General features: G+C 40.0%; 1 long non-coding RNA gene across 1 annotated transcript; it reads right to left on the bottom strand.

Moving 5' to 3' along the window:
- Nucleotides 1-1,232: 1,232 nt before the first annotated feature.
- LOC133123794 (uncharacterized) lies at nt 1,233-24,914 on the bottom strand. Its single transcript, XR_009708248.1, has 3 exons — nt 24,794-24,914; nt 6,161-6,207; nt 1,233-1,308 (listed from the first exon to the last, which is right to left on the bottom strand). It is a non-coding gene; the product is annotated as an uncharacterized LOC133123794 (long non-coding RNA).
- Nucleotides 24,915-25,438: the final 524 nt, after the last annotated feature.

Here is a 25,438-nt window from a genome sequence, read left to right as displayed (position 1 = left end):
GCCCAGCCTACAACCCTCCTCAGGCCCATCTGCCACACGGTGACTGAGGTAAATATTTTAAGAACTCCACAGCTGCACAAAGGCTATCTAAACTCGCACCTGCCATTGGATGTATGGATGTGACCGGTGGATCTGCCAATGTGACTGATCATGCTTAAAAAATGCAATAAAGCCATGCTGAAATGCATTCTCTGACAGTTCTTTTCAACAATATATTTTAAACGGTCGGCTGTGTGAAAACACCTCAAATCCTGGGGTGAAGAAGGACAATTACAAGCGTTTATCACTAATCTCTTTCTTAGTCTAGTTTAAACTTAATTTACACAGAGATAAATGATGTGTGAATTATCTATATGCTCATTTAGCAGTAATTGAAACAGGAGAAGAAGCCTGCTGTTCCCTACCTGCATTTTCAGACCACTCACCGCAGCAAGAAACAGTACATTTGTGGAGTTTTTTTTTGTAAAAACACGCCGCCCTTTCGCTTCTATGACCCTATTATCCTGCCGTTTTGTCCTTTTGCCTGCTCTATCTTTATCCCCTTGCAGGTCAATCCCAACTAATTCCTCCACCATTGAACATGTCACACAGCATATAATATCCCACCAATACATTTCTTCTAATCCTGTTTTATCAGCTCTGTTGCCCTTTCTGGTCAATCTAATTGCAACAAAGCCCACATAAGGGCTTTTGTGCCAAGAACTTCTTTACGGTTTCAATTAAACGGCCAAGGGACAAGTGGGAGGTGGGCGAGGGACTGGCTGGCCGCCAGCGTCCTTCAGAGGAAGAATGTCACAGCGTTTAATTGGCAGAGCGGCGTTGTGGGAAAAAGCGGGCACACGTCTTGGGGGACACAGCCGTCTTGGCACCCCGCTTCCCCGGGGTACATCAGAACAGCAGCAGGCTATTGTGTTGTTTTGGAGAGAGACAGAGAGAGGTGCTTCACAGCAGCTTCTGCAGAACTGTTTTTGCAAGGGCGAGGTGAAGAAAGGCCAGGCCTATTCACAGCTCCTGCCTTTTTTTTGAGCAATTCCAGTTCCGTCCATAATTTATAGTATACTAATATGCCAGATGCAACAAATCTCAATGGAGATTGAACTTTTTTGGATCAATTTTTGCAGATGCAGCACAGATTTATGGATCTCTAAATCATCTGGATGGTTCATAGCGTTCAGTGGGTTTTCCATGTACTATAAACCTGAGTGAATCTGCACAGTACCTGTGTCGCACTGGGCCATGAAAATACTCCCGTGTCGTGCAGTCAGTGCAGCAATCCCAGCCCATCCTTGTGTGGAAAATAACACAACCCTGAAAAATACAACAGAAAACATTGCACCTGTTCTTAAATAATTACACTAGCCTCCCGTACAGATAATGCTTGACTTTAAGATGTTGTTACTTTTCTATAAGGCACTAAAGGGCCTCATTCCATTCTATATTTCTCAATTGCTTGTTAAATATGAGCCAGCTAGGTATCTTAGGTCTTCTGATACTCACCTCTCAGTTGTTCCTAGGATAAAATCAAAATCTGGTGAAATGGCTTGTCACTATGTGCTCAGTTGTTGGAACAAGCTACCTGTCAATGTAAGGTGTGGAGCAAGTCTAACCAAGTCCATTTTCTCCAGAGCATTCAAATTGATTTATTTCGTATGTTTTTGTATTTTGACTGTTTCTATATTGGTTATTATTTTATTATTGGTTGGTGCCAATCGCTGTTGGTGTGTGAGTGTGTGTGAATGGGTGAATGAGAAGCATCAATTGTACAGCGCTTTGAATAAAAGAGCTGTATAAATGCAAACCATTTACCATTTGTTGTTTTATCAAATATTTTGTAATTGTTATCATTATTATTTTGTAATAATTTTTTATTTGTATTATTATTCTGTGTAGCACACTTCTATTCTGTTTGTATTTTCTGTGTACTGTTGGTCTGTGTTTTTTATTATTATTCTGTGAAGCACATTGTGCATGAAATGTGCTATATACAGGAAATATAGTGAGGCAGTGCGGCAACCTGAACTGAATTATACCACACCGCAAAGATCAGAAGGTATTTTTAATTGGTATCTTTCCTACTGTATATCCTTTAAACACACACAAATGTCATTATAATAGCATCTGAATAATTTACATTCTGCTGAGACTTTGAAACTCACCATTGATTTGAGAGCTACTTATAGGTGGTAGGCATTGTAGTCTTTATTTTGACATTATTAGTGTTGCACCATATTTTTTACCTGGAGATCAAAACGACACAACACAAAAGGCCAAATTAAATCAAGATTTGTCTTTCATTTCCCTCACAATCTAAATATATAGTATTTTTTTCTTCACAGTTTGTCAAATTCATCATGTGCCGTAATGAGTTTGCCAGACTGGTGTTTGTGCAGAAAGAGATAATTGCATTTATAGATAAGGACAAATGCTTGAATCATGGCCATTAGTTTGATTTACACTCTTTCATTTAGTTAAAGGAAAAACAAATGTGGAATTTCTCCATTGATACTAGCAGGAGTGCATTTATGACTACTCCTGAGATGTGGAACCTGTGCTTCATCCATTATTTTACTGTGTACTGCAGCTGTTATAATTCTAGTGTTGAGGTAGTGTGTACTAGTCTCAAATACATCAGAGCGAAAGACAGTTACAGTGTGCTTTAGTGGTAAAACTGATAATAACCAAAACATTGAATGTATGGGATTGCCATTGTACTCTTCAGCAAAATTCTAGACCTGAATTGCTATAGTGATTATCCAGCTGTATTAATGAATATAATGTAAAAATGCTAAATAAATTAACAAAATTAAGAAACTGCAATTGCTGGAAACAGAGTGCACTCTGTGAGAACAGTGAGGTTCTGTTTCTGGATGCATTCCTGAACATTAATGAATTTATGGTGCAATTTAGGCTCTCTGGGAGATTACCCGTCCTCCCTCTGCCATTTCCCTGGCCCTGTCCCAGCACCCCCTCTCGGAGAGGGGTGCGTTTTAGTGCTGATGGACAGATCCCAGCTTCAGACAGCTGTGCTGACCAGACACAATTTAACACTAAGGAGTGTGCTTGTAGGGATAAAAGGAAGCCTTTACTTCTAATGGGGTTCCTCTGCCCATTCTGTCACATGCCCAGAGGCAGACAATCTTCTGCCTCTCATGAAGAGTGCAGTGGAACAATATACACTCAGTGAGCACTTTATTAGGTATTTATTAGACTTATTGGTCTTCTGGTGCTGTAGCCCATCCACTTTGATGCATTGTGTGTTCAGGGATGCTCTTCTGCATACCACTGTTGTAATGTCTGGTTATTTGTGTTACTGTAACCTTTCTGTCAGCTTTGACCAATCTGGCCCTTCTCCTCTGACCTCTCTCATTAACAACACATTTTTGCACGCAGAACTGCTGCTCAATGGATGTTCTTTAGTTTTTCGCACCATTCTATAGATACTGTTGCACATGAACATCCCTGGAGATCAGCATACCATCCTGTCAGGTGCCAACAATCATTCCTCGGTCAAAGTCACTTAGATCACATTTCTTCACCATTCTGACATTTGGTCAGAAGAACATTTGAACCTCTTGACCATGTCTGCATGCTTGTATGCATTTAGTTGCTGCCACATGAATGGCTGATTAAATATTTGCATTAACAAGTTGCTGTACAGGTCTACCTAGTAAAGTGCTCAGTGAATGTATATCAAATATATACATTGTATATGCTATGAAAGTGAAATCACACAGAATCATCACATCTCTAAGCTATAGGGGAATTGCACTTGTTTGTGTATTTGAAGTGCTAAGATTTGGCTCTCCTTTTACCTACTCATGGACATCAATGTTTCTGCCATGGGAGAACTGCAGGTGTCCTTCGGATTGAGAGATTCCCCTTATTGAAAACTTGGATTCTGCACATCTCTTCACTAGGGTTTAAATGTCAGTGCAGATAATGAGCACATCACAGAGCTGTGCTTGCATGGTGCAGACCAGTATGAACGGCCCACCTCTGTCCTAAAATGTATGACATGATGAGGGCATCAAGCAACAGTGATATACTATAATGTAGGTTCTACTGCTGTTTAGTCCTTCAGCTATGTGTAGCTCAAGTGTTGTTAAAGTCTGAATTGAGGTCAGTTCAGTTCTGTTGATATTTTAATCAAGGGGACAGCTTGTCTGCTGCAAATGTAGCACAAACACCGCTAGTACTAGTGATTATCCTCACATGCATCATGATGATATAGATGTAAAGCTACTTTACAAACAAATAAAAAATAAATCCCTGCATTGTTGAGTTTTAAACTCTGTTGATATTGTATAAAATAAAATAGATAATTCTCTAAGTGAGAAAGGTATGGTACAATTTTCATTGCTGATATTTACCTTTTAACCCAAAATGAGTGAAGTTGTCTTAATTGTCACTGATAGTAATCTAGTTAATTGGTAATATATTGATTCTTATGTAGTTCTCTGTTAATTATGTTTACCGCAATGATTTCTAGGAACAAAGAGTGCATACAATTATTCTGGTCTACTCAGGTATGGAACTACACATCTAAGGATTTTAGTATGTACTTGATGTTTTCATACTTTCGGTTCAGGAGTACTCATGGCAAACAATATGGCGGCCATACTTGCTATGAATATGAACTAGTATGTAATTATGCTTAATGGAATGCAGCTCGCATCTGCTGTCTGATTTCACTGTTTATTGTTTATTGGCAAAATAATATTGTAATCCTTACATGACTGGAAATTTTTTTAACAGAAAATGTCATGAATTCATAATTATTCAAATATCACATTTGTCTATGTTTGCATAATTATCTTATTTCCTATTGTAAGTCCACTTAAAATAGGTTTCAAGTGCACAAAACATTTTCAATTCAAATGTAACATACATAGTATACTGTTGCTATTTTTATGTAGCTACAATGGCGCAGTGTCTGAATTTCTGCTGCCCATTAGGTTGTGTCCAGATTTGTGATATCACAAGGTAGCAGTCAGTGGGGAATGCAGAGCACTGAAATGAATGCATCTCTGTCCTGCTGTGCTTGTTTATAGACATTATAGGTGTTACATGTGTCTGTTGATTTCAGCTGAGACCAAACAGACGTAACTCTGCATGAAACATTCTATGCCTTTTTTTTTATTGGTCTTGCTTTTGTTTTTGTAAATACTTTGAGGAGGGACGACAAAACAGTTGAATTTAAAGTAAAAAAGAGTGATAGTGATTAAAATAAAAAAGAAGTAGAAGGGAGATAATGAACAGCTTTAACAGTTGTAGTAGAGGGTGAAACACAGTCTGTTCTTTTCATGTGGGACAAATCCAGTGATGAATCACTGGTCTGAATCTTCCCACATCTTAATCAGTTCCTCTGGGTATACACCAGTCCTGAGCACTCATCCAATACACCCATGTTCTCCCAACAGTGTCTGTGAACACATGGACTGAAGCAGCATCCTTTGTTACAAATCTGTTGTGTGTGTCCCTCCTCCCTTTGCTTCTCAACTCCACTGCAGCTCACATTATATCTGTTTTAGAGGCCAGTGAAGCCTCAGACTCCACTTCTGCCAAAGGGCACAAAAATACTACTAAAATAAAAGATATATACACCTATAAACTGCTATCAACATGGTGGAGGATTATGTTGTTCGGCAGGTGGTATAATATGAAATATATACATAGAAATACATATATTGCAAATACTGGCGACAACACTGTCAATCTTCAGCCTGACTACACCTGAATACAAATAGGGGAAGTAAATAATGAAAGGACACCTACAGGCCACTTTGCAAAAACACTTTATAATATCAGACTTCAATAAAGGCAAATATGTGCTCTCTCTCTATCTCTCTTAGTGTGTGTGTATCTGCTTTTTATGCAGGTTTGGTCATTCAAATTATAGTTACATTTTAATTGAATGTCATATCAAGAATATTATAAGAAATGCCTCCCTTCGGCAAAAGAAGCTAATATCTTTGGACAAAACAAAGAAAATGCATGTGGCTCTAACATAAACAGAGATTAAAGACATTTTTAACTTCTAATTCAAGGATTCTTACAAGTGTTCTTAGGAAATTTTAGGAAAATGTTTTTTTATTTTCGGACACAATTCTAATGCCATTTAGCAAGGCAGATCTACCTCTTCTGAATGGCTTTATTTTACCTTTATTCAGTCTTTTCTTGGCAATGTCTCCTCCTTTGCTGTCCAACCTAAGGAAACATGATTTAGTCAATACACATTTGGACAGGTCTAATTCTACTCTTTCCCTACAACTTGTATACTGAATACTGTTACCACTGTCCACATGAAGATTACAGTCAATGTCCCATTAATTTCCACAACATGTTACTGTTACAATTATTGCTCATGCATGCTTTTACAGTATTTAACTGACATTGTGGTTGCTCTATTTTGTTGGGATGTTTATTAATAGATTTGTATGCAGTAGGAATTCTCAATTCATGTGTGCTATAAACAGACTTTTGATGAAAGTGGGGGAGAGGGAAATGCGGAATGTCATTGTATTACATTATATAAATAATCTATCCTGGACACCTTACTAAGCTTACATTACTGGGTATTATTAGATATTATAATTTATTGTGTTATATTTAAAAGAGCAAGTGGGGGCATTTTGGCAATGCCCCATTTGAGAACAAAGCTTGCAACAATCCAGTAGATTATCATGTGGTTTTCATGTGGATGCAGCACTGACATGATCCAAATCCTCTACCAGTTTCCTCTGTCCAAGTACAGCAGGCAGGCAGCATGAATCGGTGAGTTCAGGGAATTGGGTTTGTAACAGGAATCTTCTTGACCAAGTTAGGATGTATAAATTCTTGTGTCTTTGGACAAGGTACTGAATTGAAATCCAAGTTGAATAAATGGCAAATACTTTCAGAATAATGTGTATTATAGGGCCCACTGCCCTGCTTCTGAATAATGCGTTGTGCATGGATACGCATTTGTGCCGAAATCAGGGCATGTCAGAAAAACTCCAGACGGGCTGCTGGTTAGAGATGCTCAGAATGGCTGGGGCACTGCGTGTGTTGATGTGGGATCCTGACAGCAGTGGTGGTGCCAGTGGGAGAGAAGAGTTGGCGTGTGCTGGCAGACTGAGACTTCATTGTTGTGCTAATCAGAAGGTTTAAATAGATATCACCCACAGAGACCATAGGCTTTCTCTCTCAGCCCTGCGCGCCTTTCAGGCAGGATCAGAGGCCGGCTGAACTCTTTATTAGAGCGCTACGAGGCAGAGAGGGGAGGGGCGGCTGGTGAAGAGTTGAGAGTGCTCTGTACTTACCCCTCACCCCGCTAACAGAGAACAGCGCTAGCCTCACAACAGCTACAAGTGACATGAGCACCCGAGGCTCGTTAAGGCTTTGTTACTGGGTAGAATTTAAGTACCTGCAATTGTTCCCACAGTCCTTTTTGAAGTGTGGTGTTTACAGTAGGTGTCCGTGTGTGTGTGTGTATGTGAGAGAGCACTATCACCTCTTATTATGTTGAAATGAGGGTGATAATTGCTTTTAATGATTCCTTGTGGAGGGGGATCTTCAGGGCCTGCACAAAAACTGTTTTGTAAGCCTAAGCGTACTGCTTTTGCTCCCACTTTTTGACACTAGGAGAACTGCGGTAAAGCACGCATAAACACCAGCTTGGTTCTATCACGTAGCTTTTGTCACAATGCTGTGCCACCAATAACAGTGAGCTTAGAAAGTCACAAACTGTTCACTGTCGGTAACTTGTGATTGGCAGCTCATCAAAAAACTGAGTCAGTGTGTCTCCATTATATATTATCCTTATGATGATAATTCTTTAAATGTAATGTCATCTGTGGAGCATAACTAACGCCATTATTGGATAATTGTCTTTCCTTCTGAATTAGTTGAGTTTCATCTGTGGTTCTCCACAATAACGAATAACTTAATTGGAGGAGATCACCTTTGGGCAACGAGACAGAGGTCCTTTAATTTATTACAAGGTGCATTAAATGATACAATCAGTAATAAAATGAAAATACGTTTGGGCAGGTGGGCAGACACAGACACATTAAACTGGTATGTGAGAGGTGAGAGGGGAGTCCCGTCATAGTCACTGAACAAACAGGACAGGAAGCAGCATAATGAAGGCATGGCAGGAATGGCCTCATTAAGGCCTCAGCTTCTTCACCATTACCCTTTATTCAGAAAAAGGTTTTTCTGTGAATGGCACACAAGAAAGGGCTAAAATAAAGATTGACAGATGAAATGAACAAATGAATTCGAAAATATATACTAACAAAATATATATATATCTAAAAAGTTTTAACAGGGACAAGAATAGCTATTTCTAATGTATAATATATAACAAATTTCATGCCTATATTTTATTACTGAAATGAACTCATACTGATGCCATAAACACTGAAATAAATAGAAACTAAAGGTAACACAGACAACAGATAATAATTCCAAACTAAATTCCACTTGGGATCCCATTGTCATGATAAATATGTTAGAGAATAGAGGTAAGCAGGTTGAGGCCTAACTGTCAAACATACATCAAATTAAGGTAATCAGATATTTTGTACAGACACTCAAGGTGATTGTGACTTGGCATTAGTCAGGATGGAGAGCAAGGCTATATTCTGTACAGACATTCAAGGTGACTGATAACCTGGGATCAGTGAGGATGGCAGGAATGGGTTATATGTCCTTTTCTTTCCATTTACACCCCACAGGTTTCATTAGGTATCCGTTGAATAAACGCTGCAAAGAGTCAGCCTAGCATTGCCGCAGTCCTCCTTGTAAAATAGTGAGCAGGTAAAGTGAGTGGATCATTTTATTGGGCTATGTATTATTGGGACTGTATTATGATGCATTTACTACACAAACCTTGCTGGATTTTAACAAACAAAATAGGACACGTCTCTTCAGAAAGTCAATAGCATTTATCATAATTGCAGTGTCAACAGTAAATAAGCCACCGATGTTCAGTGAGTTACTGGTGTAGAGATAATTGGTAATTTAGATTTAGATTATTTTATTTAGTATGTAATTTTGGTGTTAATTTAGTAAATGATATGTGCTATTTTATTTAAAAAATTGCATTGTAAAATAATGTGTTTAGAATGTATTTGTATTTGCATCACATTGTAAGGCTCTATGTATGTCCTGTGGAATAATGTTTTCTGATTAAACATTTCATAGAGTGTTGGTTTATTTCAGTTAATGTTTAAATAATTTAACACTAGTTTCAGCTAAGCTAACACAGAGAGAGTCATTGTTGATTACAGTGTTTAGGCCAAATCAGTATTACAATGAGGGTCTATCCGAATTGAGGCTGTTCATTATTAACATGACTATTTTGTTTCAGCAATCCCCACTGTATCTGTAAGATATTACAGCACAGCTTGTTTTAGCAATATTGTCTGTCTCATTTGCGAGTATGAAATGTGCCATTATCAATACATTTCATGTCATACTGAGTGATTATAATTCACTTTTATGTCACATAAAAGGCTTGGACTGTCATCCATAAAACTCTTTCCGTCATAGTGAGAAGAGAGTGAACGTTATCAGCACACTTTCCACATTTACTTTTTTATTTTTCAATGAGGTCCTTAGCTGAGCTGATTTCAGTCTGATAAAAGAGTGTATGAATGTGGCAGCTTCAGCTAAACAGAAAGGAGTGAATATTCAGCGAGGGAAGAGAGGGAGGAGAGAGAGGGAGGAGAGGGAAGAGAGGGAGGAGAGGGAGTAGAGGGAAGAGAGGGAGGAGAGGGAGGAGAAGGAAGAGAGGGAAGAGAGGGAGGAGAGGGAGGAGAGGGAGGTTAGCCAGACTGAGAGACTGGCCTCATTCTCTCCCCTTTACCAGGCTTCCTCTTCCTTCAGCCCGGTCTCACTCTGACTGTCTCACTCTGACTGTCTCACCATCTGTTTTATCACGTGAGTGAGACCAATAGACCACAACACACACACGCATACACACACATCCATACACACACACACACACACACACACACATACACCCACATGCATACACACACATACATACATACACATACACACACATGCACACGTACACACACATACAACCACACACACACACACACACACACAGGCATACACACACATACATACATACACATACACACACATGCACGCATACACACACATACATACATACAGACACACACACATGCATACACAGATATACACACACACATCCAGACACACACACACACACACATACACTCACACACACGCATACACACACATATACACACACAGGCATACATACACATACACACACATGCACGAATACACACACAAACACAGGAAAGTGGCAAGAATTTCCTAATTGATTCATAAAATATAAATAAGGAACAAGTTCTCCTTGCAACCGCTACAAATTCTACACTAAGCAGGCGGTAACATGTGATTCGATCAGGGCTACTGAGCTCCAGGTCCAAGTATTTGCTCCAACCATGCACTCCATCACCTGACTTCACTAATGAGCTTGCTTTCTGAACCAGAGAGCTAAAGTAATTAGTGAAATCAGGTTGTGTAGTGCATGACTGTATCCAGCAGGATCTGGAGTTGAGTTGTTCTGCTTTAGATAGATTATAGCGAGGCTTTCATGCGCAAGGGGGTAAGTAACATTTTGGGCCAAAATTTTGGACCAGGAACTTAACTACATTGAAATATATGTGTGACTAAGGTACATGTCTGGACCCGGAAGGTTGGTGGTTCAAACCCTGGTGTAGCTGCGATAAGATCTACACAGCTGTTGGGCCCTTGAGCAAGACCCTTAACCCAACACTGCTCCAGGGTGGATTGTCCCCTGTTTAGTCTAATCGACTGTAAGTCACTTTAGATAAAAGCATCAGCTAAATAACTAATGTAAACTATGGTAAAAATATGAAGACTCATCCCAAAAACCTTGGGTCATTCAAACATTTGTTGTGGCTCTCTGTAAAATTCCTTCATCTCCTGCAGTCAACAGTGGCACAAAAAGCCTTGTGATCCAAAGCCATTTATAACTGGAACAACCTGTACAATTCCCAAGGGTACTGGTGGGGGTGGGTGGATCCTTTCTTTTTTGACAGGCTATGTTGGCATGGTCTTATCCTGCTAATGGTGTTAGCATGCTGCTGAGCACTGACTGTGTTCTCCAGGATTTGCCTCTGACAGCCACGGGCGTGCTGCTGCTTCCTGAACTGAATTCTCAGCCATTAAAGCTGCTGCCTGCCTGCCTCCTTGTATTCTCTGCTGAGTATAATAGTCTGTACAGCACTGGAATAGCAGTAACACTCCTGGAGTCTCTCACCACTTCAAAAATGGACCAGCAAATGGAATTGAGAACTTGTGTGAACTGTTTCATTTTCAGCATCAGACAAAACCGTAACTGACATCCACATACACCTCGGGTACATTTAAATCAATTTAAAATAGTCATTTCTGTTACGTAGGAATATTGCTAATAATTGCCTTTTGTATATGCAGTATATCCTAGTAATGGGCTGATGCAGTGAAGTCAACAAGGCTACTGAGTTACATTTTTGCCATAGTTGAAATGCACAACAATAATTGGGGAATGCATTATATCATCCCCAGAGATAATACCTTTAATAAAACAGGGATTAAGGAATTTAAGATGTGGAAATGTTAAGTAACTGAGGTTTTATGAATTTAGGTTATTGAACCAAAGAATATTTAATGATGCTTAAAAGTAATCCATGCTTGTATTTTTGAAGTGAACATTAAGCAGAATGTGCATGATGGTAATTATAACCATGGTCTGTAAAATATACTCTTTCATAAATGGTGTAAACATTTTTTTCATTTAAAGAAAACACACCATATACACCATCCATTTGAAATCCCCATCTTCCCTCTAATTCAGAATTTTTTACACATTCACTGGCCGTCTTGGGTAAAATTCATGCTTAGAGCTGTTGGTATATATATGTACGGTGTTTTGTTTTGTTTCTGCTGTTTGAGAAATACTCAGCAAAAATGAAAAAAATAATGACAAGATTTGCCTGTGCAGAAGGAAAGCCACAGCTGGAGTGTTCTGTGGCCTGGTGTGAGCAGAGCTGAGTGTGATTTGAGCGCTCTGTGGCCTGGTGTGAGCAGAGCTGAGTGTGATTTGAGCACTCTGTGGCCTGGTGTGAGCAGAGCTGAGTGTGATTTGAGCGTTCTGTCGCCTGGTGTGAGCAGAGCTGAGTGTGATTTGAGCGCTCTGTGGCCTGGTCTGAGCAGAGCTGCGTGTGATTTGAGCGCTCTGTGGCCTGGTATGAGCAGAGCTGAGTGTGATTTAAGCGTTCTGTGGCCTGGTGTGAGCAGAGCTGAGTGTGATTTGAGCACTCTGTGGCCTGGTGTGAGCAGAGCTGCATGTGATTTGAGTGCTCTCTGGCCTGGTGTGAGCAGAGCTGAGTGTGATTTGAGCGCTCTGTGGCCTGGTCTGAGCAGAGCTGGACCAGGCCACAGAGTGGGGCATGCTGAGCTATTTCTCTGACCCTGTGTCCTCTCTCAGCCTGGTAACTGAACACGCACCACTGGGGCTACAGACATTATCACACCACTCTGAAATGAGCCAGCAGTAGGCCAAAGCTGAAGGAAAAGAGACAAGCAGACTGAGACATCAGGGGAAATAAAGACTGAACCGCACAGGGCGGGTGAGGGACGGAGAGAAAGTGAAATGTAAGACGAGATGCATCCAGAGAAATAAAGATAGAAGAGAGAGCGAGAGAGATAATTGATAACTGTGGGAGGGAAAAATAAAAGTGGGGGGATAAAGAGAGATGTTCTTTCCTGAGCTTACTGGATAGTCCTGTGAGGTTCTGTCACTCAATTAATGTCTCCTTTAATCAGCCAATAACATTCATGCACGCTTGCTCTCAACATTATCTGTAATCTGCCTCAGAGAGGGAGAAAATAAGGGATAAATGTGTGTGAGTGGGGGTTGGGTGGAGGAATCAATTTAGCACATATAATGACTTTGCTGGAATACATTTCCTCGTTTTTGGTTTTTCACAGCATTCCTATTTTATTCTTGTTTCACTTCGTATTTTCTTGCCTGAAACATCCTGATGTTAACAGAAAAAATACGCCCAGTGAGCACTTATTTGTTATACTTCTTTTTAGACTTCTACTGCTGTAGCCTATCCACTTAGAGTTATGATGCAGTGTGCGGTTATTTGCGTTTCTGTCACCTTCCAGCTTTGACCAGTCTGGCCCTTCTCCTCTGACGTCTCTCATTAACAAGGCGTTTCTGTCTGCAGAACTGCTGCTCACTGGATTTTTTTGTTTTGTTTTTTACACGATTCTTTGCAAACTATCCAGATATAGAAATCCCAGGGGATCAGCAGTTTCTGAGATACTCAAACCTGTCTGCCACCAACAATCATTCCACGGTCAAAGTCACTTAGATCATATTTTTACCCATTCTTATGGTTGATGTGAACATTAATTGAAGCTCCTGACCTGTATCTACACAATTGGCTGATTAGGTAATGGCATAAGTAGGTTTAATAAAGTAAAAACATTTTTAAAAAATTCTAAAGTGTCCAGTGACTGTAGTATTAGTGTTAAAATATAATGGACTGAAGGCTATTTAAAAAGAAGGATACTGACATTAATTAGTAAAAAATGGCTAATATGTTTTGATTATCTGCATGATCAAAAATACACTATTAATGGTAATGATAACCTGTAGAAATAATTTTCCTTGGACCATCTGGAATGGTCCTGTAAACACACAGATACCAGACGTAGGTAATACTGGTGTGGTGTGAAACATTGGCTCCCATGATGCGGGACTCATAAGAGGAACTGAATGTAACTGAACAGGACAAACATGAGGATTAAAATGACAGACCATAAAATGCTGACATCCTGCTTACCCTCCCAAAACCTTGCGCTACCATCAGGGTGTGAAATCCTTTCAGGGCCCATGCTGGTAGAAAGGATGTCATTGTAATTATTTGCCCAAATTGGGACAGGGGCCTACAGGCAAAATGTTTGCTCACTCTCTTGCTGGGCGGCATGGTCATCATTTCCTTTGTCACGGCTGAGAAATAATTTAGAAAGAGTCTCCTTCACTCTCATACAGAGAGGATACAATAATCATCATGTAATGGTTTTCATGGAAACAACAGGAAATAGCGGAAGTTAAGACATCAATTATGTATAATTGTATCAGAATAATATCTGCCAGGAGACATGTCTGAGCTGTCTTAAGAAAAGCCATTGAAGGGCTGCTGGGTGCTGCACCCTGTTAAGACACTGTTTCAGTTTATGTTCAGCTCTTTTACAGCATAAGCAGCATAACTGACAGAATATTTTCATTCTTGAGAAAATAATGTTATATATCAGTTTCACATGGCCTCTGCAACAGGCTGAGACCAAGAGCTGGGCATGTACATTAATATTAAAATTACGGTAGTTCACCCCTAATGCCCTTCCCCAACTGTGCTGTAATACTCCTTTCAGTGTCAGACATGTGTGACTAGAGTCTGGACCACAAGCTACTCACACGCCACAGTGTAGTAAAATCCTCCAAACCGCACATTTCACATGCAAAGCACATAGCTGTGCATTCAAGGGCATTGGTAAATTGATCTGGTTCTCGGTGCTGGAGATGAGAGAGAAATCTTGTTTTTACATAAAAAAATATTTGAATACTTATTGGATTTAGCATTGTCTCTAAAAATCTTGTTCAAAGTCAAGCGTGACTTGATTAACCTCTTGTGACTATATGATGAGGCAAAAAGACATTATTGACTGAATTAGGTGAGTTATGTGAAGTATATTAATTTTGATAGTGATTGATTAGTGGGTGCACATTAATATGATACTAAATTGAATTTAAATGTGTTCCATTAAAACAAACTGAAAATTTTCCATATTTATGAATCCATAGTTATATAAAAAATAAAAATCATAGTGGACACCAAATTCTTATAATTATCAGATCATTTATGTTATGTAAATATTTCACATTTGCATTGTTTTGAATTTAACAGAATTATTTAACTAAATACTTAATAATTTACATACCTCCTGCAAGAGCTCTAAATGTATCGACTGTATATATTTCTATAAAACCAGGGCCTTAGATTTGTCCAGAAGCAGTTGTCCAGTGTGTGCGTACAATGTGGTTAATTACATGCATAAATGACATTTTCACATACAGTAAAAGGGCAGAACACGCTGTGAATGTGAAAACACTGGTGAAAATGCAAAGTGGCCATGCAGCAGGTTATGCACAATGCTGCTCCAAAGCAGGCCGGTCCTGTGCTGGCTCCCAGCCCCCTGGAGCATGGGGGCACTCATTAACATATTAATGATTCTGCAATCTCCAGCTTCGCTCCAATGCCTGAAAAGCTTTGCATGATACAGTCATGTGGCGGTGGGGCTTCTTGGCATAAATTATCCTCTTCAGGTAGCACAAACTGCCTATACTCTGGTCAAATTAGGAAACTTTGATCAGGGGAAGATTACCAAATATTTCAATGGGGACATACAGTGCAGTCCATAAGCATTTGGACAGTAACACAATTTTTGTTTTTGCAAACCACTGGAACTGACTGGCCATCAATTTAAAAACTGGAGAGTTATGGAACAAACGCCGATGGACAGATGACATGAGTATTAGCCTCAATTGAAGTGATGGAGTGAGAAAAGTAGAGAAAGAAAGGAACTGTTCATGTTCCAGAGTCCCCCCATCTTTAAAACATGGTGGAGGTAGTGTTGTGGCATGTATGATGTGACTGCTGATGGCAACAGCATGATGTACATAAACATCTTATCTGCTCTGATCCAACCAAATGCCTCAAATCTCATTGGACGGCACTTCACCTTGGAGCATGACAATGAGCTGGTAAAGGAACCAATGAGTTCTTGATTCAATCATCTGACCTGAATCCAATTCAACATGCATTTTACTTGTGGAAGACAAGACTGAAGGCAAAAATCCCCCCAAAAAACAGGAACTCAAGATGGCTGCAGTACAAGCCTGGCACCAGGGACGATACCCAGGTCGCAGACTTCAGGCAGCGAATGCAAAGGATTTCCAACCAAGTACAAAATATAATGACTTTATTTAATACTATGTTATAATAAGGCAGAAATTGGACTGTAAATCATACATGGACCACAACATGGATATTATTAAAGCTGATAGTCTGTTCTTGAACCTCATATTCATTGTTTCTTCAGTTAGCCCTGCTATTTGCTGCTTAAAGTGCTGTTCTGCTTTCACAAAACCACCAAAAATGAGAATGTTGTTTTCATTGATGCCCTTGGTGCTAGCACTTTTTATTCTGCTCTGGGAGCACACTGAGAATTGGACACAAAATGGCTGATAATGCCGCAACCACTCTAAATGCTGTACTTCAGGGCTGCAGACACACCCTGTAACACACTTGCTGCATTATTTATTGGCTTTGTCTTTATCCCAGGTGACTTACTTAGAATGTATATATTATTCATTTGTACAGCTGGATAATTATTGTAGTAATTGGGGTTAAATGCTTTGCTTAAGTAGACAACTGTGCTGGCCCTCCCAGGATTCAAACCAACCCAGCTTATGTCCACTATAGCGCCCTGCAGCACATGACTAAATGAGGAATCAGCTGAGTATTTCATATCCCACATTACAGAGGGACCCGGCATCCAACCATTCTATTACTCCAGAATTCTCATATGGAGTTTGTTAAACGGTACTGTAACATATCTCGTGCATTTATTTCTATCATGGTATAGAGCCAAATAAAAATTCTATTTGAATCTTTTTTCACTGAATTTCTTCTGAACTTTCTTATATATTTATATATATTTATATTTTGAACTATTTCTAGAGCCCATTTAACACTTCTTGTGGAATTTGTGCTGTGTCAGTCGCAGTGATAGCCGGACTGACTTTTCTAATATTTTCCAGAAGGGAAGATCCAATTCTCAAGAAAACCCAGGAACAGTACTGAATTGTCAAAACGTCCACCACTAGAAATCTGGACACCGTCTCTTTGCAAGGCCAGCACCTTTATAATAGGACTGGCTGAACTCCAGGGTCCATAATTCCAAGTAATCCTTTCTGCATGCTGCATAGCAGCTGCAATTTGCATAAGTTGCAGTGCCTTTCACTGCACATCTTGTATCAACAAAATATATACTCAGACCCTGCATCCTTCACCTGTAACTGAATTTCTACCGGCAGCTCAGCTACGAGAGTCACAGCGCGAATCAAACAAAGCACTGCAAGCCCAGCAGCCCCCCCTCGACAGGGACGCACTCAGATGGAGGTGTGGTGTGTAAAAATAGCGCATGAATGTTGATGTCGACATGCCATTTCCTCTGTCACTTAGTCATCACTGTAGAGCGGCCCGGAGCTAATATTAGCCATGTCAGGCTCGTTAGGAGACATTTACAGTCTGTAATAGGCCCTTTGGTACACTTCCATCTTTGATATGGAAATGTGCTGGTGTATATCCACACAAGTGGCAGCTGTAGCAGACAGGCACAGAGAGCCGGCGCTCGGGGTAAAATAGGGTCTCTCTCGCTGCGACAGCCAGATCCTTCACATTTCGCATCTAACAGGCGTTGATTTCTTTGCCTCCTTTTTCAAATGTGCAGCTGCATCTGATCTCTATGCACATCTTATGCCTTTTAGCATCGCACGCTGTTCATTAATCATCGGCTGTAGAACCTGAGCTGAACACGTTTCCTGAATTTGCACTCTAATTTTGAGGTAAAAACTGCCATGAAATTGAACACTTGAACATTTGCACAGATAAATAGTAAGAATATTGCATTTCAAAATCATACATACATTATAGAAGAGTACATTTTGATGGTGCTTCTGTTTGACTAAAGCAAAATTACATGAAGCACCTCACTAACAGAATTATGGTTATTCAAGAATCACAGCATGCCTGAAAAAAATAGACAATGAGGTTCTCCCTGTCACATGGAGCAAAGCCTTCATTATAAAGAACTCACACACACACACACCCACACACACACACACACACACACACACACACACACACACACACACACGCCAATGCCTCCCTAACTCCTCCCACACGTTCCTTTCTGTAGAGGAATGTGCAGGAGTATCACAGCAGTGGTAATTCTCCCGAGCGATCCTCAGAGAACATGTTTTACGTTGCCACTGTGAGAAGCGACACCCACTATATACTCAGTCCTCTGCAGCGATACACTCACTGCACACTGTGAACAAACATGTAGACATGCTCACACTCATAAGACAAACACACCATGTGTGTGCCTTTAGAGTCATATACTGCACATGCGTTTGCTGAACAAAGGCAGGTATATTCCTGGAAATGCACACACAGCCAGTTTAATATGCATACTGTACAGCACAGCTATACTATGTGCTGTTTGCATGTGTGTGTGCTTGTGCTGTCAGGTGAACATGTTAAAGGCTGAGGTGCTTACATTAAAAGGAAAGGAAGGAGCACCACAGCCCCCCCTCCCTTATGGTCAGAGGCAGAGGATATAGCACATCTGTTTTACACCCCCCAGGGGAGCAGCGACTGCTGATACTTACCCCCACTGCATTATTAATACATGTTAATGGTCCCATTATACTGAATGGGGGGCAGCTTTGCTGTTTTAACATATAAAATACCGGGAAGTCATGAGACAGCACGCAGCCTGAATATTCTCTATTTCTCACTCTACCCTCCTTCCTTTCATCTTCTCCTCTTCGCTCACATTCCCTCCTAGTCTCCCCTTTTCTCTCGTTTTATCCCTCTCTTCCTTGCTAGCTTTTAATAATCTGAATGTTTCAGCATCCAAATCAATGTGTAGGAAGCAAACTGCTGCTGTGAAGCGGACTGCCAGACAAAGCCTCTGCGTTTCGCTCTCTGTTCATCACTATTTTCCATTCCGCTCATAGTGCTCTTGCTTTTGGTCATTTTTCAGAAGAATTCACTAAAAAAAGAATTCCACAATAAAAATTGAATCATTTGAGAATGCGTGTAGCTATGAACAAGCACAATCACAGGAAGAAGAAAAAAGATGTAGCCTACATTAGTAGACATGCACACACACGCACACACACACACACACACACACACACACGCACAGAAATCGCACGTCTAAATGCAAACAGTAACAGAATAATGATAAGAAATGGAACTATCACCCTCCTCTCTGTCCTGTGCACCAGATATTCGCAGCGATTTTATTTCCACACTCTGAGAGAGTGACTACGCCGTGCTCTATGTGAATATGACAGGTCTTTGTCTGTTCCATCATGTAACTACAGCATTCATGAATATTATAAGCCTTTGTTCCATATAGCTCCAGAATATCACAAACTTTAGTCTGTCTTATATGATTACAGCGCGCGGCTTTATCAAGCCTTTGTTCTATATGACTACAGCATACGTGAATATGGTAATCCATTGTCTTTTCTGTATGACTAGAATGTATACCAATGTGATGGGCTGCACGGGCTGAGCTGTATGGGCAGAATGCTGCTGTCGCCATGGAGTATTCGTATTCTGTCTGTTGAATCCTGCTTCTGTTCTGGTACACAACAGATCACCAGACCTCCTTAATAACACTCTAATATTGCATATGACTTAGCACATATTGTAAGTAACATGATATGGTAATAAATATGTAGCACTGCAATATTGAATGTAATACGACAACAGATGTAGATCTATGATACAATATGTGTGCAAATATGTTCTAAAGCCATGAAAAAAATCCTATATTTATGTGCCATAAATGAAACTGCTTTTGAAAAAATTGCCTGTGTTTTAAAATGTCAGAGAGATTGATATTTCAGCATTACAACCTATGTACCGGAATTCTAATTCTAATCTTTTTATTTATGGTATTTTCTTTTTTTTTGTATGAAATATGGAGCCATGTAATGTGTTTGTATTTATTTTGTACTGTTATAAATTCCAAAATCGGAATAATAGTTGCAATTGAAATATTTCAGTTGAATGTTTTTATGTGCTTCCTTGTCTTGATTTACACATTATACACAGCATAAATATTTTCGTATTTTGATATGTAAAGTAAATTATATATCCATGAAGAAATGATTAATCAGATACTGCAAGGTGCAATAAAAACAATTGAGGTTTTTTTTGTTGCTGTGAGAATATTGAGGGAATCCTGTACTGTAATTTCATTTGAAATTAGAGAGAGGATGGCCATTACCAGATACATTCACATGAGACAAATGATACCTAATGTATTATTATTTTCAGCAAAACTAAGGATTTGCTGAAATAGTCATTTAAAACAATGAACAAAGTGGGCATGTGTGGGAAGGGGGGTTTGCATATATCATTTCACCTTCCACATTGTTGTTTGATTTTTTAACCTTTTCTTTTAAAAATATATGAAATGTAATGCATTATTCACAACACTATGACAACAGGAAATACAAAGTAAACACTCCCATTAAAAAGCTCATTAATTTGCACCTAACTGCCTTTGTTGCTGTCTCCTCCAGAGAGAACAAAGGATTTTACCTTGTGATAAAAACCACTGAGAAACAGCATTCACCTATTTGTATAGGGTTTACTGTTTGTGGATACTAAACAACATGTCTTTGAAAAATGACTGTTATACTAACCATGAAATGGTGTGTAGACAGGAAATACTCAGGGAATATGTGCAGTATACACATGTCTTTGGCAATTGCTTTGGCCAGCTTTAATAGTGCAAACTCATGCATGCATGTGTGTGTGTGTGTGTGTGTGGTATGGGATGACTGAAGTAAAATTCTAGTAAAGACTTCATATTTAAAATATCATATAATTTCTAATATAACTGTCTTTGAACCATGCTTTCAATCAGACAATCAGCTATTTAATTTTCTTGCAATCCCTGGCATAGAACTTATTATAAATCCCTCAGGCTGGCACAGTGCTAAATTATGTTAATTTATGAAAAATAGAAAAGGTCATGTTTTTGCAGTTCTATGAGATATATGGTCATATGAATTAAATGGTTTATGAAATAATTGTGCTCACAGAAATAGAAGGTTTCTTTATTTCCTTGGATTGAAGTGGAACATTAAACACCAGCACCTGTCACACAACTGTGTCTGTAAGTCTGTACTGTAAAGGCTGCTCAAAAGGAAATAAATTCCACAAGCAATCAACAAATGTCTTGAAAGTGCTATTTTATTTTCATAAGAACTAAATTATTAAATCAGTACAGCATAAATGCTATTCTTTAGCCAATTAGGACTAAATTATAACTGAGCTCATGGCATGTATTTCTTGGTATCTAACACACATTGGTACAGCTTTGCATTTCCATCACTTATGACTGCTGGGAGCAATGCAAACTGGTACAGGTATAAGCAGGTTAAAGTCCTAAATTTACCTTTAGAAGAACTTTTTGATGTTTTTTTTGTTTGTTTGTTTTTTTAAATCAATAAACAAATGATGATATCTACTTTTGGGTGTGGCATAGTCCGTAGGGAAGCTGACTCTCTCACTCACCGTACACCAATCCCCACCCCCTTCCCTGCACCTGGGGGTTTGATTTGTCTGTGCTATGAACCCCTCTCTGTCTGTAACCCTGCCTGCCTTCCTCCATCTAATTAACATGGAAATAAATAGCAAGAAGTGGGTGGACTGTCTGCTCATCTAAAAATAAATAAATAAATCAATCAATTTGGTGTGGATATTTTTTGTGCGCACAGCCTCTGCCCTTAGTTCAAACCCAACTTTTGTGGGGGTTACCATGACAACGCTAGATGCCTTAACTCAGTTAGGCATTGAGGCTTTGCATGGACTGCATTGAGCAAAGTGTACTTCTGCCTTCTGAGCAACAATCAGTAAAGTGTCTCTCGCTAGTGTCCTAGCTACCTGTCTCTGTTGAGCCGATGATAAATAAGGTACATTGGTTTTGCATTTATTCGGTTGTGCTAGCTGAGGGATCTGTTTGAGTTGTGCATGTATTCTGTATTTTAAGCACTGGGTTATGTTAATTTCTTCTTATTTGCCATTCCATCTACTGTATTTGCACAGGTGTTTGTCCATGCATATTAATCCAAATTACAATTTATTTATTTATTTTATTATTATTATTTTATTGTTTTTTTTTATTCATTCAGGTTAAAAATAAATTATTTAAAACATTGCCACTGCAATATCTGATTCAACTGATGGGTCAACTTTACTATTATGAAAAGTATCGTATTATATTACTTTTGTTTACTTTGATATGAATTATACAGAATTACCGGGTAAAAGGGTGATGACCTTGATTTCTTCTCATTTCCCACACCCACACCTATAATTATAAGACCAACAGTTAGCTTTACTTTCAGAGATATGATCACTGTGTGTGCTGTGTATGGTTTCTACTATCAAATAATATGTTCTGACGTAATAAAATGTCCAATTGAAGACAAACACAATTACAGTGTTTTTGAAGTCTGCTCAACATGGCTGTTGAAGGCAATAAATTACATAATTGTTGGAAAGTTCTGTCAACAATAATTTTACGCAGTTCTCTGATTGATTAAAAATGGTTTGGTTTTTAGGTAATATTTACAAATTTTTTAATGCGTTTTACTTTTTACAAACCCACTGAGAACTGTAAGTATTCTAAACTATATCATGTTGTTTGTACAATTAACAATGGCTGGCAATCTCTTTTCTCTTTTCTATTGTCGAAAAGGCTGTTTATGTGGTAGCTATGCATTATTAACATAATAGATTTATTTCATTACATTCTCTAAATACTTCCAATTTGCCTGTATGAGAGATACTGTTTTGTCTGAAAATTCCACAACCATTCTTCTTGCTGAATCTAGTTGAATCCTGCCTGTTGAGACTCATTGTGTGATTAGGTTAGTAGGGGATGGGACACGAGAGGTTTGCCACTAAACATTTCTGAAATATTCAGAGTTTGTCCTGCCGTGAACTTTGCTGTATAACTACGCATCAGTTAGCTGAAATGACACGATTGATGACTTTAGCTTGAATTGTCCTCTTGCTGGAAGCAGCCACACATTATGTTTAAGTAAAATACATTGCTTCCTCCTCTTTCATGTTTATTAACTGTAACACTGTGATATATTTTCATACCCCCCTCTCCAAAGGAAAGCATTCTTTGGGAGAAACAAAGAAATGAAATGAAAATTGTCAAGCTTTGGTGACAGCCGGGGTGCAGGCATAGCAGCGGGCTTTCTGACAGCGTAGCAGAAGAGGGCGTAGGGCATGTATCAGTGCTGATAGAGAAGGCAGAACTGGGCTGTTTGAGGAGGCCAGGGGTGGGGGAGGGTGGCAGAGCCAGGGACAGAGTGTGCTGTCTGGAGCGGTTGTCTGCAGAGAATGGGGCTGGCGCGGGCGTACCTGTTAGCACCAGGCGACTTAATGAGGCATTCCTCTAACGGTGACACCACAGGTGTGTCTGTGTGTCTGTGTGTGTGCCTGTGCATATGTGTGTTTGTGTGTGTGTTTGTGTCTGTGCATGTGTATGTGTGCGTGCGCGTATGTGAGTGCATGTGCTTGCGTGCGTGTGTGTGCCTGTGCATGTGTGTTTGTATGTGTGTGTGTCTGCATATGTATTTTTACAGATGTGTGTGTTTGTGTGTGTGTGTGTGTCTGCATATGTATTTTTACAGATGTGTGTGTTTGTGTGTGTGTGAGGATGAGTTTGGTTGAATGTATAAAAAGAATGTATAGCTGGATCTGTGACCCCGCTACAAGAGCCAGATTCACTCTTCACAGCCCATGATTGCACCCCCACAGGATAGACAGTAATTATGCACACAATTACACCCCATGATCAAAAGATGAAGTGAGAGCCTGGAACTCTCACCACAGCAAACACCACGGGTTTACTTCCGTCTTCCAAAGAGTTAATTAACCCAGACGCTACTTGTGTGGTAGGTTTGTACATTTATTTATATAGAGGTACTATTTCATAATTGGCTGCGTGTTACAATTAAATTTCCTTTAAACCAAGGTTAGAGGCTTTTTGATTATGGTGCCATTTCTGTAAACTTTCCATAGTGTTGAAGGAAAGGGTTAAAGGATATTTAGAGAGATTCTCAGGGAAAATGCTCATTAGGTGGCACAAGCTTAAACTGTAAAGTGGCTGGTTTTCTGCAATGTCCCCATTTGAGGTCACACCCGCAGTAACCACCCACCCACTTACATGGAGTCTCCCACACATAAGCATCTACTCACACACACACAAACACACACACACACACACACACACACACACACACACACACACATCACACACACTGCCACAAAGACACACAGAAACACTACCACCCGCAAACCCACCCACGCAGTCACACGCCACCATCCTGCTTGTTTAAAACAGCTCTTTGTGTCCAGGAATTGCATAATAATTTCATGACATTCGTGTCGGACATTATTTGAAACTCACTACTTGCGATTACTTGGTCTCAGTAGCATTTGTCTGTGACTATTTTAAAGAGAGAAACGCACCCTAGAAATATGAACACATGACACAGTATGTATATGTATGTATATAAATGACAAATTGAGTGGCTTCATAACCCCTCGCTGGAGACCCAGCGGGATGGCTGGAGGACTGAAGCACAGGTCCGGAGATGTACAGAGCCGTACAGTGCGACCGCTGCACTGGAGTGCAGTGCAAAGAAAAAGGCTAACTCTAATGCGCTGTGTCCGCATCTGGCACTGATGCACCCCGTGGCTGTGGCCAACAGGAGGCAGTAGTAGTGAGTGTGGAGGAACACCGGGCAGAGCAGACGTAGATGGGGTTGAAGTGCAGCCCCCAGACTCACCTCAGCTCTCCCCCACCACGGGACCCCAGAACGCAGCGGCTGATGTGAAGTCCTGCAGCATCCACAGCTCCCTGCACTGACACCTGAAGCCCCTCTCTGTCTCTCTGCCTCTTTCTCTCTCCCCCCCTCTCTATTTTTCTCTCTCTCACACTTGCCTGCACTCTCTCGTTCTCTCTCTCACTGCGTTCCTCCGCTGTAAAATCAGATCACTTGCTCCACCCTGGCACAGAGAACTGAGGGACACATGGGAGGGGTGTTTTGTAATCTGCCAGGTCGTACCACCCTGGAGAGCGAGCCGAGGGGGGAAGGAGGGATAGCCTAACGCTCTCCAGCCATACGTTTCTAGCATCCCTCTGTCTGCCTTGAGTTGGTTCCTTCCGACTTTCTTTCGCTGATTGGAGGTCTGCGCTTACTCTTCATTAAAATTCAAGGAATCTAAGAGAAAGAAAGAGAAAAAGAGAGATATATATAGATAGAGACAGAGAAAAGGGGTGTCCTGAAGCAGGAGATTGATTCAGTTCAGATCCCTTTCTCCTTATATTGGGCTCCTATTATTCATTACGACACTGAAAATGGAGAAGCTCATCCCTTCCTTCTGAACTTTATATTTATTTTGGCCTGATGCAGGAAAAATGACAATGCTAA

Source organism: Conger conger, chromosome 1 (assembly GCF_963514075.1).
Source record: "Conger conger chromosome 1, fConCon1.1, whole genome shotgun sequence".
Lineage (NCBI taxonomy): Eukaryota > Metazoa > Chordata > Actinopteri > Anguilliformes > Congridae > Conger > Conger conger.
The sequence above is the reverse complement of the archived record's forward strand: the minus strand, read 5'-3'. Positions and strand labels throughout refer to the sequence as shown.